Raw genomic sequence first — 16649 nt, forward strand, 5'->3', positions numbered from 1 at the left:
GTTGTTTGCTGGGCCCCTAAAGGCATATGGGTTTTTGACCCCAGGTGAATGTAATAAGTTGCATATAATTTCTGGTGTTTGCTCATGATCTGTGCTAGTCAGAGCTCTTTCCAGTCTGACCAAAATATCTAATCCTGCTCCTATGGTTCTTTAGATTCCTCTGTGGGGTTGTGACCCCTGATCTGCTTTTTATTATGATTTTCCCTTGTTCATCCTTGCAGCATTCTTATGTGGGCTGTGGGTTGCCGGAAGAGAACTTTTCCCTGCCCTGCACCCCATACACACGCGTAAAGTTGATGTTGCCAGGATATGCAAACTGCCCAGAAGCCAGGTGGTCACACAGAACAGGAGCTGTGAGGTCTGTCTCAGTGCAGGATTGGTTGGCCCTCAGAGTACCCATTTGGGGCTCATGTCACTGGCTGCCCGAAGTAGGGTCTCACCAGGTCTGAGAAGCTTGTTTTGTGCTATACCACACTCCTTTTGCACTAGAGGCTTCTCCAATATTCTGCCCTAGTTTACTGAGGTCCCTGATGGCGTTTCTCATATCTTAGGTATAAGAGGTAAAAGAAAGGTTAAGAACCAGTGCTCTGAGGTTTCGTTTGGTGTGTGTGTGTGTGTGACTTTAGATCTGAATAATTTACTTTTAGGTAACCAGAAGGAAGATGCACATTGGCCTTGACTGATTTTTTTGTGCATTGAAAACCACCCCACCAAGATCCCCAAACAGGCTGAATGATTGTAAGAAGGGAGTGGGTCTTGAGCCAGCTGTTTGTTTTTTAAACACCATGATAGGGTGTTGTTCTACTCTAAATGGTGGAAGCTGTGAAGGAAGTTAGAAGAAAACTCCCATTAACCTCAGTCAGCTCTTGTCTTGAGCACCACATTAAGAGGCATCCAACCTTCCCTCTGGTGGGCAGGTCATCTTTTTCAGCATGATTTGGTAACTTATTTTCTACCTTTGTCTTTGATCATATGGCCCATATTTTCCTTCTTTATCTTTGGAAGAAGAAAAAGCATGAAGTGGGAATCAAATAGACCTAAGGTTTAATCCTCATGCTGACATTTACTGGATGGTTTAACCTCGGACAAGGACATAAGCATCATATTCATCACCTGCAAAAAAAGGGGGAAAATCTGCCTTAGATGGTTTGGTAAGAATAACATATCCCTATTTTACAGATAAGGAAACTGAGGCAGGAAAGGATTAAGCTGTTGACTTAAACCCACAGGGTTTGGACCCAGATAGTCTGACACTACTCAGAGACTGCCCACTCAGTCCTTCTGCCATGCAGCTCTGCAGAAGGCCAGCGTGTACTTACTTCTCATCTGTCTTAAGATGGCCGAGGGTAGAGGTTTCTGAAAATACTGTCCACTGTTCTACACTGGACAGTTCTTGAGCTAGGTGCCTGGAGTATTTTCATCTTTGCCTCTAAGTCTTATAAGGAATGCTGGCAACATACTCTTCAGGTGTCCAAAGAGAGGGTGGGTGCACACAGACTTAGAAAAAGAGAGATTTGCATGGACTCTGTTTTCATCAGTGTTTATGGATAATAGTTTTCTGCCCCAGCAGGGGGTATTTATAGTTACTGTTTCAAAAAATTAAAATGAGTACTTTAAAAATAAATGGATGAGTGAATGAATGAATGAATGAAATATTTAATAACTGAGATAACAATGAGGAAGTTCACAGAAGAGTGCCTGGAACATAGTAAGCTCTTCACAACTGCTTGCCCCCATCCTCCCCACCTTCTCCTTCATTTGACCTTAGTTTAATCTGTTATTTTCTTCCCCCACAAACTGAGGTCACAGTCCTCTCCATTACATTATGCTTAACATTGATCAGGTGCTTTGATGAGCACTGTATTTAGTTTGAGTGCTACACCTAAAGTGCTTCTGGAAGAGTGACATGAAATTAGAAAGGATAGAAGCTACTTTGGATGTCAGAACTGGGTCCGAGATGTCAGGGTAAAATGATAGACTGATTCTTACAAGGTCAGTGCAAGGTCTTATTATGTCCAGGAAATTAACTGCGTGCTTGCAGAATGTGGGAGATGTGTGTCTTAGCAGCCACAAATATAGAAAATACTTGGGAGTTAAAACCGATAGTTGTATTGGTTAGGGCACAGATTCAGTTGCTGTCACAAAGACCTAAAATAACAATGGCTTAAATAAACTACAAGTTTATTTCCCTCTCACAGACTGAGAATAAGCAGTATAGGGTGAAATGGCAGCACCAGAAACCCAGGGTCCTTCTAGCTTGTTGCTCTGCTACCCGTCATCCATAGGATTATCAGGTCCGCATTACAGCCAATGGGAAAGGGAAAAGGGAAGTGGGGGGGGGCATGTTCCTCCCCTTTAAGAGAAAGACTAGAAAATTACCCTAGTCACATCTGGCTACATCCCATTGGCTAGAACCTAGCCTCCTGGCCACACCTTCCTACAAAGGAGACTGGGAAATGTAGTCTTCAACTGGTAGCCATCTTCCTAGCTAAGAATTTTATTACTGGGTAAGAAGAAGAAAGAGAATGGATACTGATCGAACAGTTAGCAGCCCTACAGTTAAGTTGATATGATACAATAGTGCAATTTGTTTGTAAAACAGTCTTGGGCAATCTTACATTGCATTGATAGAAGTATAAGAGCTTCTAGAACAGGAATTGGCAACCTTTTTCTGAAAAGGGCCACATAGTAAATATTTTAAACTTTGCAGGCCATATATGGTCTATATTGTAAATTCTTTTTTGTTTTTGACAGTCCTTAAAAAATGTAAACACCATTCTTAGCTCACAGACTATTAAAAAATATAGCCTGCATGGAGGGCTATAGTTTGCCAACCTCTGTTTTAGAACAAGAAGGGTGATAAGTCTGGGATCATGTCTAAAGATGTACAAGAATATGTCCAGGGGCTTCCCTGGTGGCGCGGTGGTTGGGGGTCCGTCTGCCGATGCAGGGGACGTGGGTTTGTGCCCTGGTCTGGGAGGATCCCACATGCCGCAGAGCGGCTGGGCCCGTGAGCCATGGCCGCTGAGCCTGCGCCTCCGGAACCTGTGCTCCGCAGTGGGGGAGGCCACGGCAGTGAGAGGCCCGGGTACCGCAAAAAAAAAAAAAAAAAAAAAAAAGAGTATGTCCAGAGGAGGTGGTCAGGTTGGGCAAGGGTCTCTGGATGAATTCACAAGAGCAATGACTGAAGGCATTTGTTACTTTTAGTTTGGAGAAGCTGAGACTCTTAATGAGATGATCATTGTCTTTAGATATTTGAATGACAGTCAGGCGGTTAGGAGAGACCTTTGTTCTACATGTATCCAAAGGGAAGAACTAGAATCAGTGAGAGGATGCTCTGGGAGACACATTGCCGCCCAGCATAAGGAAGGACTTTCTCACTATTGGTTACCATTTGTGGAGCTCTTATTGTCAGGCGTTGTTCTAAGCCCTTTACATAGATGGTTTCACTTTACCTTCCACAACCCCGTCAGGTTGGTATCATTCCTACCTCTACTTTATGGATGAGACAAAGCAGCATTAGAAGGTTATATAACTTGCCCAGGCATATGTGCTACTGAGTGGTAGAGTCATAATAACTACAATTGTCTACTGCCACCTTGCATGCAAATTAAATGAGATTAGATATGTATATAATTTAGCAGTGCCAGGCCCATAGTAAGTATTGTTGCTGGTAATAATAGTTATTATAATCCCTAGGAAGTACTGTTTCTCATCATGGTGGTTGTATTAGTTTCCTATGACTACTATAACAAATAACCACAAACTTTGTGGCTTAACACAATATGTTTATTTCCTTGGAGTTCTGGAGGCCAGAAATCTGAAGTCAGTTTCACTGGGCTGAGGTCAAGGTGTCAGCAGGGCTGTGCTTTCCAGAGCCTCTAAGGGGAGAATCTGTTCCTTGCCTCTTTTAGCTTCTGGTGGTTTCTGGGTTTCCTTGGTTTGTGGCTGCATCACACCAGTCTTGGCCCCTATGGTGACATTTCCTTCTCCTCTCTGCCTTCAGCCTCCCTCTTATAAGGATACTTTGATTATGTTTAGTGCCCTCCCGGATAATCCAGGATAACCTCCCGTTCAATTAACCACACCTTTTGCCATATATGGTAATATTCACAGGTTCCAGAGGTGAATGTCTTTGGGGGGCATTATTAAACCTATCACAATGGTATTTAAACAGACACTGGATAACCACTATTTTTCTTTTCTTTCCACTATTAGAAAAAAAAAAAGCAACTTTATAACATTCTGTGATTTATTGGTCAATCATAGTATCTGTTTTTCCTTGTTGTATTTGTGTGTGTGGGGGGGTATGAAAATAGAATATATTTTGTTTAAGGTATGAGTTAGAAGCAATACTGAATACCACAGTCTGACACTATTTATTGAATAACATTTTTTCCTCCCATTGATTTAAAATTCAGCTTTTATCACCTATCACATAGCAAACACTATACCTGAAGCTGTTTCTTAACTTCATTCAGTTCCATTGTCCATTTTTAGGTTTCTGCAATTGTGCTATATTGTTTTATTTACTGTAGTATATATATTCACAGTTGATAAATTCAGTCCCCTTCTGACTTCCCTGGTGGTGCAGTAGTTAAGAATCCACCTGCCAGTGCAGGGGACACTGGTTCGAGCCCTGGTCCGGGAAGATCCCACATGCCGTGGAGCAGCTAAGCCTGGGCGTCACAAATACTGAGCCTGCACCCTAGAGCCCACGAGCCACAACTACTGAGCCCGCGTGCCACACATACCGAAGCCCGCTTGCCTAGAGCCTGTGCTCCGCAACAAGAGAAGCCATTGCGTAGAGAAGCCCACGCACCGCAACGAAGAGTAGCCCCTGCTCGCCGCAACTAGAGAGAGCCTGTGTGCAGCTAAATATAAATAAATAAATAAGTAAATTTATATTAAAAAAAATTCAGTCCCCTTCTATTCTTCTTTTTCAATTTTCTTGGCTAATGGCTCTTCTACTGTTTTCTTTGTCATTGTGTATTTGAACTTAAAAAATTCCTTATTATCATTTTAATGTGGTCTTGGGAAGAGAGGTGATAAATGTAGTTCTAATTGCCTTCCATAATGATCCTCCCACCCTATTTTTTTTTTTTTTTTGCGATACGTGGGCCTCTCACTGTTGTGGCCTCTCCCGCTGCGGAGCACAGACTCCGGACGCGCAGGCTCGGCGGCCATGCTGCTCTGTGGCATGTGGGATCTTCCCGGACTGGGGCACGAACCCGTGTCCCCTGCATCGGCAGGCGGACTCTCAACCACTGCGCCACCAGGGAAGCCCCACCCTATTTTTTTTATTCTAGTGATTTTCCTTACCCATCTCCATTGAGATTTTCCAGTTTTTTGGTTGAAATCATATGGAAGTTAAATTCCAGATTTCTTGATTTCTTTCTCTCATCCTCTCTCTTTCTACCTATCTTATGTTAACAATTAAATTAAACTTTACAACCACATTAACTATTATATTTGTACTTAAGCATACATTTTATTCGCTTTATTCCTCATTACATTTTCTTATATAACACGTCTTCTCTTTTCTTGAGTTTACTATTCTGGCTTAATTTTTTCCTTGGCTGGAAGAGATCTTCAAGTAATTTTTTTTTAATTTAATAAAGGGTATTTCTGTCTTTGAACATGCCTTTCTTTTGTCATCACATGTGAGAGAAATTATAATTTGGCAGCTGGTAGAATTCTCGAGTTACAATAAGATTTCCCGAGAATTTTATAAAAGTTGTGCCACTGTCTTTTAGCCTGGTGTTGCAGATGTGAAGTATGATGTCAGTCTGATTTTCTTTCCTTTTAAGCAGCCTGAATTTTCTCCCCTATCAGGAAGCCTGTAGTTGTTTCTCTTTGTTCTTGGAGTAGGAGACTGCATCTAGAATTGTGTATTCTTTCAGTAATCCTACTGCTCAGCACCCAATAGACCCATATGATCTAAGGCCTCGAGTCTTTCATCAGCTCAAGGAAATGTTCTTCTGTTTCTTCCTTGATTGTTGCTTTTCCCCTTCCTTAATGATGTCATCTCCTTCCAGAACTTCATTTAGACTAATATGGGATGTTCTGGATTTCTCTGTTATATCTTGTGTCTTATTTGATTATAAATTTCTTTTTCTGTTTCTTTCTTTCTTCTTCTTTGTGTGTGTGTGTGTGTGTGTGTGTGTGTGTCATACCAAAATGAGCTGTGGTCTTGCCCCTTTTCAGACTTTGACTTCTTCCTATATTAGGGACAAACTTTCCACTTTCCAAAGATGCCCTGGAATCGTTGCTGTTCTGTGTGGAGAGAACATGCCTAGTTCCTGATGTCCTTTCCTTTGCCTCTGAGCCGATGCCTGTGACCCTCATCTGATCTTTGATTCTCTGAGCTTGGGGTTTTCCAGGACCTTTTTCTGGAAGCCTGTGCACTTTCTTCTTAGGGGGCCTGTGCAGAATCATACATGGTCTTATCAGCACTAATCACCTTTTCTTCAGCGACATCTCATCTGCTTTATATCTTCTCCATATTCTTTAAAATGTAGGCTTTATTGGTGGCATCTTTCTCTGGGTCCCAGCATTGCCTCTAGTGTTTTGGTCATATAAGTGTGGGGTTTTGTTTTGTTTTTGTTTTGTGTTTTGGAGGAGAAGGAAGGAGTAAATGTCTGAGCCCAGTTCTGCTATCCCCCCAAATCAAAAGTCCCAGGGTGGAAACAGTAGAGGTGAGTGAAGCATCGCATCCGTGGCTGGATGGAATGAGCTTTCAGCTACATCTAGCTCTGGGGGGCTTGACTCTGAAGTCTAAAGAATAGAGCAGCATAATTAAAGGTTTAAGAAGCAACTTTTACATACTGGTCCAGAGAGATAGGGTTTAATTTAGCTGGGAGGACAGAGTGAGGTGAGACTTAAATGGTGAGTCACACTGAAATGACTAAAGATATAGCAGGAGAGACTAAGCTTAAATTACAGCCAAAGTGATTCAGGTTGGTCACTACAAAGACCATTTAACTCTGAAACACTTGTGTGGCATCATAGGGCATTGACTAGCCAAGTTAGGAAGCCCCCTTTTCTGGTGAGTTTTCTTGGAGGGTTAAGAGCTGTTCTATTTAAGGGAAGAGGATGGACTAAATTGTCTTCCGGTTTCCCTGACAGCCTTGGGGTATTATGATTATGATACCTTGGTGCGTATGATATTAGTGTTTTCACCCAGCCTTACTGATAATTTTTATTTTTCAGCATGAGCAGAGACTGTTTTTATCAGGAACACTTCCTCCAAATCTTTAAAACCAAATGGAGACATCTTCCCCTAACCTGCTGAGAAGAACAGGAATTTCAGTGGCTTCCTCTCTCCTGCAGCTGGAAGCAGCACAGCTCCCAGTGTGGCTGGAGACTCGCTCCCATCCCCTGGCGGTCCCCTCCCCCAGGGCGGGCTAGAGAGACCAGCCGGGAGGAGAGGGCCTGGGGCGGACTGCGGGAGGAGTGACAGAGTGACAGGCTCCCTGTGGTAGGTCTGCACCTTGTCACAGAGCCTCCTGGGCTCAGGTCTGAGGTGGCCGCGGGTCAGAGCCAGTTCCAAGCTGTGTGGCTGGTGACATTTCCGGCTGGCAGTGCCCAGCCAATCAGTGACAGGTCCAGCTAGCTTGGGTGATGACACACAAAATATGGTAATTTTCTGCTAGAGAGCCCTGGGAGCTGAGAGAGAAGGGTGTGCGTGCGTGCGTGCATGTGTGTGTGTGTGTGTGTGTGTGTGTGTGTGTGTCTGGGAGGGGGCAGTGCAGGCAGTGGCTGTGATGAGGTGAGAGGGTGACGGTGCATTGGTTTCAGCGGTTTGCCCAGGGAGGGTGGGCTCTGAGCCTACGGCTAGAGGGACATGCCCAGAGCGGCTGTGGGAACATCGGGGTGGCTTTTCAGCTAAGCTGCTGGTGTTGCTGCTGCTGGCCTGGAACCAGGGGAGCAGAGCCAGCACCGTTCTGAAGCTCTGGGGCTCCTGGGGTGAAAAAGAAACTGTAAAAGAAGGAAACTGCATTTTCCTTCCTTTCAAACATAAGTGAGGTGAGGAGTTCTGGTTTCTTCTCAGGGCGACCTCTTGAAAAACCAACACTGGAATAATAAACACTACCTGGGTGGCTGAAGTACTTAATGAATATTTTTTTTTCCATTGGGGCAGGGGGGTTGTTGTTTATCCTCAAGCCCCACCCCCAGTTTTCTACCTCCATGCTTAACCTAGTCCTGAAAAAAGAAGTAAACAAACAAACACCCAACAACCAAACAAAACCAGCTTGTTAACAAAATCCTGAAGAAGGGCCTAAGTCTGGATCTTAGAGACTGTAAAGGTTCAGGTGGTAGTTTTGATTCCAGATACTGGTTGGAAAAAAAAAAAAAACATGTGTTGGAACAAGATCTGGTCCTAGATTACATTATAGTTTGCAAGTAGTGCCAGAGGATTCTTTTGTTTGAGGGCATGGCAGTGCCCTGTGGTTAATTGTGAGCTGGTGGAGGCCCCCACTTCCTGCAGCTGCCCTGGCAGCCTTCCTGGTCCTTTATCAGCAGGTAGGGGCTCATGAGGGGTGACACCCGTGCTGACAAGTGTCCCTGGCATTGTCTGACCCCATGAACATGTGTGTTCGGAAGTGAAGGATGGTAGTGTTTATATAACATGCTGATTAGTCACTGAGGAACTCATCACTGCAATAAATGTGTCTAGTTTTATGCCTTGTCTTTGCTCTTTCCCTCCCTCTCTCTCTCTCTCCCCCCCTTTTCCCTCTCTCTCTCTCTCTATATATATGTATTTTTTCTTTTTCTTTTTCTTTTTTAAAGGCACTGATGAATGAAATCATTATCCCTGCGAGCAAGCCTGCCCTGTGGCTTTAGGCATGGGACTGGCTTCCTGCGCTTGGAGTGACAGCTATTGAGAAGTGATAATTGGTGTACTGTATCTTTAAAAGGTTAAAACCCCTTTCAAAAAAGGTCTGAACTCATAGTGGAAAAGACAGGCGAGGCAGGGGTTGGCTCTGGATTCAGAAAACAGCTGCTGATTTGATTCCGTGTCTGCGGGCTGCATTTATTCCGTGTTTTTCAGCAGCAGGAATTCAAGAGGGATGCTACTGTTTGGGTTTCTGATCGTGATTTATATTTATTCAGAGGAATAACAGAGGGTGGATCTGTTCCCGGTGCGAGCATGCTCACAACCAGCCGACTCTCCCATTATCCAACTGCCTAGTTTGGTGCTTCAATGTACATGTATATCTCGTGTACATATGTGTGTATACAAACGCGCATGCATGCCTGGATGGACATATGTGTGCACAGGTTATCTTTTAAGGACAATTCTTTCAATAAGGTCTTTACCCCTTACTTGAAACAGGTGTTCAGGAAAAAAATGCACAAAATCCTGACTGACCGGAATTATTCATGAAGAAGGGGCTGGATCCGTGGGTCAGAGAACACAGGACCAGTTTGCCATCCCAAGGCCGAAGGTAGGGGACTCTGGATTTTTATTCGGCGGAGGGATGCCTCGCGCTTTATTTTATTTATTGTGTTTTTGCCAGCGGCCGCTACGGGCAAGTGAAATAGCGAGCTGCGATTCCATGTCGTCGTGGCCTTTCTTGGGCGAGGTGTCCGGTGGCGGAGGCGCCGGGAACGGCCGGGTGGGCGGCCGCGCGGCGTGCGGTGCCCTCGGTGGGCTGAGCGGGCTCCCTGGCCCGGTGCCAGGGGGAGCGGCGGGAGCCTCAAGTGACCCCCGCGCGTCAATCACGGCGGCAGCGGCGGCTGTAACCCTCTGCGCGCCGCGCGCTCCCCACACCTCGGCAGCCCGGCGGCACCGGCGCAGTGGGGCCCCCCCTCTCCTCTGAGCCCCAGCGGTCGGGCTAATGCCTTGTCCACCGCAGCACCTGCAGTTTTTTCTGCTGCCCTGGCTGCGGCTCCGGGGTTGTTCAGACCCCCCTGAGCCGTCTGTGTTGCCGAAAATGAGATCGGAGGATGCTGGGTGCCCAGAGAGAGGGGAAATCTTCCTAGCCCCCGCCCCCAAATGTTCCTAAAGCAAAATCGCAAAAGCCCCTCCTCCAAAGAAGATCAAACCAAACCCAAACTTTTACTCTGTTGGGGATTCTCGCCTTACCCCTCTCCCAGTCGTGCCCCACATTTTACCATCCTTTAAAAGGAGAAACACCGCTGGTGCTGAATGGCCCCTGCTGAGACTGTACAAGCTGCCCGAGGACTCCTGAGCGTGGCCGACACCCTGAACTCGCGGAGACTCGGACCGAAGTGTTGGAGAGGCGCTGGAGGCCAGGCGTGGGTTTGGTTGACCGCGGCTGCTTTGGTTTACGTTGCAGGTCGCAGGTCGGGACTACTTCTTTGGCTCGGCCCGCCCTTGAACTTTGGGGGTCGTGGATGCCGGCAGGAGGGTCTGCGGGGTCTGGTTGCTTGGTGAGCGGTACCTTGGCCCTTTTTCTGCCGCGCACCTCAAGTTTCCGGCCACCCTTGGCTTTGGAATCGCAGTAGCCGGGTGCTCGCCACCCCCCAGCTGTGTCTTGTGCTTTGGTTTTGGTGGTGTTAAAACTGGCTTGCTTTCTGGTTGTTGGGGGAGGGGAGAAGGGAGAGCGTGAGGTGTGCCCTGAATTGATCTCCACCCAGCGTTCTCCAGCCCTTGTTTGCGTGATTACATAACTTCAACCAATGATCAGACCGTGCGCCCCAGCAACTCCCACCGTTTCCCGTCCTCCCCCCGACTGAAGAAGTTGGGTCCTATGTTTATGATGTTTTTGTGTAACTGTGTGTATCAGCGGGGCAGGGACAGTGTGGGGAAGAGGGGGAATGATTTGAGCAATTTCTGTGAAGAACATGGGGGGCAAAGATCACGTGTCCATTAGGGTTAGTGGTGGAATTGGCTTTGGGTTGGTGTTGATCTAAAGACCCTCCCACATCCCTTTCAGCTAGTCATTGCTTGTCTGAATTTGCATTTGGTCATGTCACCCCCCTCTTGAATTCTGGAAAAGGTTGGAATCATCCCAGCAAGACCACTGGGTTCCTAACTAGATGCATAAAACATAACACGAATCCTGAATGCAGGGTGACTGCCAGGCTCATTTGTTTCAGGTTCTAGCTGTTCTTCATACTTCCTGCTGAAGGAAACAGTTTCTGCCACGCTGTTTCAGTTTTGCTCTGGAGTTGGGCTACACTGTGGGGCTGAAGAGTAGAACCCAGATGCTGGCTGAGCTGCTCGACATATGCTCTTTAAAGCTCTGATGACTTGCAGTTGCTGTTGGCCCTGTACATTCTTGCATTAAATACTGTGGGATTTTTTTTTTTTTTTTTTTTTGCAAGGTAGGAAAACAGCTGTCCCATCAAGATATCTGCAGGCAGAGGGGGAAAGGTGTCCATGACACTCAGCTCTCTCTCCTTCCTCCCCACTCCGTCTGTTTAGCTAACGTACCCACAGGACACAGAATTGTTGCACGGGGCCCCTTTATCACACCCCTCGGTGCCTCAGCCTAGGGCTCCTAGACAGACTTGTTAATTTAGCAGGAAGTCTGGCCCTTCAGGCTGGGATGGTTTTACTGTCCTCCGCACCCCGTTGGGTCTGCTCTAAGGCAGCGACAAAGTTGTACGCCGTGGCAGTGGATGAAGGTGTTCCCCAACAGCGCTGTTGCTGAACTGTCTCTGCCTGCTCCGTCTCAGTGGCTGTCACCCTCCTTGGAGGGGAGGAGCATGTGATGCCTTTGGGTTCTTGCCGACTGAGCCATCGAGGCACTTGGTGTATGAAAGGTACCAGCAAGAAGAAGAGGCATTTAGTCTGAAATCCTGGCAGATTCCAGGCCCCGACTTGATGGGAGATAATGTTAAGAAAGCTGTGTGACAACTGGATAGCTTTTAACTTGTCTCTCACTTGCTCTGTGAGTTCCCTGATGCCTTTCAGGTTCTTCTCTGTTCTCCAAGCTGCCCATCAAGGAGGCCCAGACATGCTGTCCTTCCTTCTGTGTCTGGTGGAATCAAAGCATATTTACAAATCTGCAGATGCACTGGGCAAGCAGGGCAGGAAACACTGGCTACGTGAACAGGCAGCACTGGTGTTTCAGGACAGACTTGGCTAAAGCCCTTGACCAAGGTCGTTGTTCATCTGTAAAGTGGGTATCACCGTCGTAGCCTTACCAAGCCCACTGACATATCTTGAGAAGTAAATGAGTTGGGCTAAAAAGTAACATGTGCTCTGTAGCTGATGGGTGTTAGGATGATACCATGACAATCTGGAATGCACATTTATACGAGGTCACTTAGCCATCTGGGACCTAATGGTAAAGCAAGAGAGATGCCATAAGTCCATGAGCTCAGGTCAGGTATTATGATCATTGGAAAATTTCATTGCAGAAAATTTCATACCCTTCTGCAGGACTCTTCATTTACATAAAGTTCTAAGAGGTTCGATGATTAGTTTGCCAATTATACCCAGAAAATTGGAAGAGATTGATAAAGTAGTGTACAAGGGTTCTTATAGCTCTTTTCTAAAATATCACTAAGAAGTACTAGTAATGTAAGAAATAGAAATACTAAACAAGTTTAAAATAAAATTTAAAAGGCACAGGAATTCAAAATATAGAATTTTGAGACTATTTAACATAAGTATTTAATGTGAGGAATTCAGTGAAATTTTATATATTTGGATAGATCTTCAGAACACTGTCTTATCGCATAATAACTGACGCTCACAGGGACCTATATGCATCAAGAGGAGTTTAAATGGCATGTTGTGTGTCCAGCTTCAAAAGGCATGAGAATATGAAGTATACCCCAAATGACTTTTTTCACCCGAGGTTTCTGGACAGCCAAGGGCTTATTGATCAAAATTATATTATAACTATAAAGCTCCCCTATTGAAATTAATTGAGAACTTTATGATCTTTTGCTGAAACTTGGCAGGGAACTATTATGCTAGAATTAGTAGTACTTATGTTCTAACATTTGATGTTATAGAAAATTCTAAGAAGGAGGCATGGGAGCCTCAGCCTGTCTCGCTCTGACCAGAGACACATTTAGAACCTTCCAACTTGGCAACTTTAACGCTGGAATTAATTGGAAGAGACTGGATGATGGAAAAGACGAAGCCAGAGAGGCATGTGCTTCTTATGTCAGTGTAGGGAATGTGGACTCCCCACCACCAGTGTGCTGTTAAAAAACGTTCAAGGTGTCATGACAACACCCTCATGTTAAACTGTGGTGTTGACTCAATTCAGACATGGTGCTCAAAACTGGAAGGATATGTGAGTTACACGAGCTTTGCCTGACCCTCTGCTGATTTGCTTAGTTACAGTTTATTCCAAAACAAAGGCAACAGGAAAGACAGGAAAGTACAGGAAAATTAATGCTGATACTTTTTAAAGAGTACTGTATATTTAATTTAATTTTTAAATTTAATGCATATGTCAAAAATGTGAAGGCCCTAATTAAAAGTAGCAGAAGAGTATTGCTCGGTTTCTAGACACACAGAAGTTCATCATTTTGGTAAATTATTTGAAGAACGTTTTGAACTTATTAAAAGAAACTGTCAATAACAGGCCATTGAATATGATCAGAAATGCTCAGAACTGTCCCGAGTTTCCGTGTATATAAGCAAAGGGATACTGATGTAATAAGATGGATAAAATGCTATTCTCTGAAATCCCAGGGGGCTTGAAAGGCAGAGGAGGTAGGGGTTGGTGGTAGGAGGTGACTGAACCACTTTCTCCAAGGGGCTGCCCTTTGGGGAGGGTCACATTTGGGAATGTGTGCTTAGGCTATTGATCTGGTCTGTTCCTGAAAACCATGCATGCATGAGTGATTTGATTCCTCCCCTCATTACTAAGTGCTACAAAATACCAGGTGTGGCTGGCATTCTTCTGAAAAAAAAAAAAAAAAGGGTGGAGCTTTACATCTAGATGTGTGGTAGATGAACTGAGAATACCCCTTAGATTCAGCAGTGAAGCCAGGGAGAAGCATACAGAAGTCAATCTCAAGGATCATGGGAAGTCTCTGGATGTCCATGGGTCCTTGAATTGGAATTCAGGTAAAACTTAAAAAAAAAAAAAAAAGAGTAATATACATGACTGGGATCCAAAGAAAAGATGATAAACAAATAATACAGATGGAAAAAAATAAGGCCAGTGTTATAAATATATGACATGCTCTGCTAAGCCTTTGTCACCAAAGTTAGTCTATTCAGGAATTGCAGGCTTTGCATTAGATGCTGAAGCTATCTTAAGAGCAGAGGACGGACTTCCCTGGTGGCGCAGTGGTTAAGAATCAGCCTGCCAATGCAGAGGACATGGGTTTGAGCCCTGGGCTTGGAAGATCCAGTTGCCACAGAGCAACTAACCCCGTATGCCACAACTCCTGAGCCCGCGTACCACAACTGCTGAAGCCCACGTGCCTAGAGCCCATGCTTCGAAACAAGAGAAGCCACCGCAATGTGATCAGGAACAAGACAAGGTTGCCCACTCTCACCACTATTATTCAACATAGTTTTGGAAGTTTTAACCATGGCAATCAGAGAAGAAAAAGAAATAAAAGGAATCCAACTTGGAAAGGAAGATATAAAACTGTCACTGTTTGCAGATGACATGATACTATACATAGAAAATCCTAAAGATGCCATCAGAAAACTACTAGAGCTAATCAATGAATTTGGTAAAGTTGCAGGATACAAAATTAATGCACAGAAATCTTTTGCATTTCTATACATTAACAATGAAAAATCAGAAAGATAAATTAAGGAAACACTCCCATTTACCATTGCAACAAAAAAATAAAATACCTAGAAATAAACCTACCTAAAGAGGCAAAAGACCTGTATGCAGAAAACTATAAGGCACGGATGAAAGAAATCAAAGACGATACAAACAGATGGAGAGATATACTATGTTCTTGGATTGGAAGAATCAACATTGTGAAAATGACTATACTCCCCAAAGCAATCTACAGATTCAGTGCAATCCCTATCAAATTACCAATGGCATTTTTCACAGAACTAGAAAAGAAAATCTTAAAATTTGTATGGAAACACAAAAGACCCCGAATAGCCAAAGCAATCTTGAGAAAGAAAAATGGAGCTGGAGGAATCAGGCTTCTTGACTTCAGACTATACTGCAAAGCTACAGTAATCAAGACAGTATGGTACTGGCACTAAAACAGAAATATAGGGCTTCCCTGGTGGCAGTGGTTGAGAGTCCGCCTGCCGATGCAGAGGACGCGGGTTCGTGCCCCGGTCCGGGAAGATCCCACATGCCGTGGAGCGGCTGGGCCCGTGAGCCATGGCCGCTGAGCCTGTGCGTCTGGAGCCTGTGCTCCACAACGGGAGAGGCCACAACAGTGAGAGGCCCACGTACTGCAAAAATCAAAAAACAAACAAACAAAAAAAACAGAAATATAGATCAATGGAACAGGATAGAAAGCCCAGAAATAAACCCACACACATATGGTCGCCTTATCTTTGACAAAGGATGCTAGAATATACAGTGGAGAAAAGACAGCCTCTTCAATAAGTGGTGCTGGGAAAACTGGACAGCTACATGTAAAAGAATGAAATGAGAACACTCCCTAACACCATACACAAAAATAAACTCAAAATGGATTAAGATATTTTGTAAGACCAGACAGTACAAAACTCTTAGAGGAAAGCTTAGGCAGAACACTCTATGACATAAATCATAGCAAGATCCTTTTTGACTCACCTCCTAGAGGAATGGAAATAAAAACAAAAATAAACAAATGGGACCTAATGAAACTTAAAAGCTTTTGCACAAAAAAGGAAACAATAAATAAGGTGAAAAGACAACCCTCAGGATGGGAGAAAGTATTTGCAAATGAGGCAACTGACAAAGGATTAATCTCCAAAATATACAAGCAGCTCAGGCAGCTCAATATCAAAAAAACAAAAAAAAAACAATCCAAAAATGGGTGGAAGACCTAAATACACATTTCTCCAAAGAAGACATGTAGTTGGCCAACAAACACATCAAAGGTTGCTCAACATCACTAATCATTAGAGAAATGCAAATCAAAACCACAATGGGGTATCACCTCACACCGGTCAGAATGGCCATCATGAAAAAATCTAGAAAAGGAAGAAAAGGGAACCCCCTTGCACTGTTGGTGGGAATGTAAATTGATACAGCCCCTATGGAGAACAGTATGGAGGTTCCTTAAAAAACTAAAAATAGAACTACCATACGACCCAGCAATCCCACTACTGGGCGTATACTCTGAGAAAACCATAATTCAAAAAGATACATGTACCACAGTGTTCATTGCAGTTTTATTTACAATAGCCAGGACATGGAAACAACCTAAATGTCCATCGACAGATGAATGGATAAAGAAGATGTGGCACATATATCCAATGGAATATTACTCAGCCATAAAAGGAATGAAATTGAGTTATTTGTAGTGAGGTGGATGGACCTAGAGTCTGTCATACAGAGTGACTTAAGTCAGAAAGAGAAAAACAAATACCATATGCTAACGCGCATATGTAGAATCTAAAAAAATGGTATCGATGAACCTAGAGTCAGGGCAGGAATAAAGACGCAGACCTGGAGAATGGACTTGAGGACACAGTGGGGGAAGGGTAAGCTGGGACGAAGTGAGAGAGTATCATTGACATATATACACTACCAAATGTAAAATGGGTGGCTAGTGGGAAGCTG

At 44.4% G+C, this 16649-nt stretch overlaps 1 protein-coding gene across 1 annotated transcript in view; it reads left to right on the forward strand.

The window, feature by feature from the left end:
• The window catches only part of HIVEP3 (HIVEP zinc finger 3), a 503676-nt gene that overhangs the window by 92557 nt on the left and 394470 nt on the right, over window positions 1-16649 (forward strand). Inside the window, exon 2 of the mRNA XM_060140364.1 lies at window positions 9341-9452. The gene's annotated coding sequence lies outside the window, so the exon portion shown is untranslated. The remainder of the gene's footprint in view (window positions 1-9340; window positions 9453-16649) is intronic.

This window comes from Lagenorhynchus albirostris, chromosome 2 (genome assembly GCF_949774975.1).
Source record: "Lagenorhynchus albirostris chromosome 2, mLagAlb1.1, whole genome shotgun sequence".
Lineage (NCBI taxonomy): Eukaryota > Metazoa > Chordata > Mammalia > Artiodactyla > Delphinidae > Lagenorhynchus > Lagenorhynchus albirostris.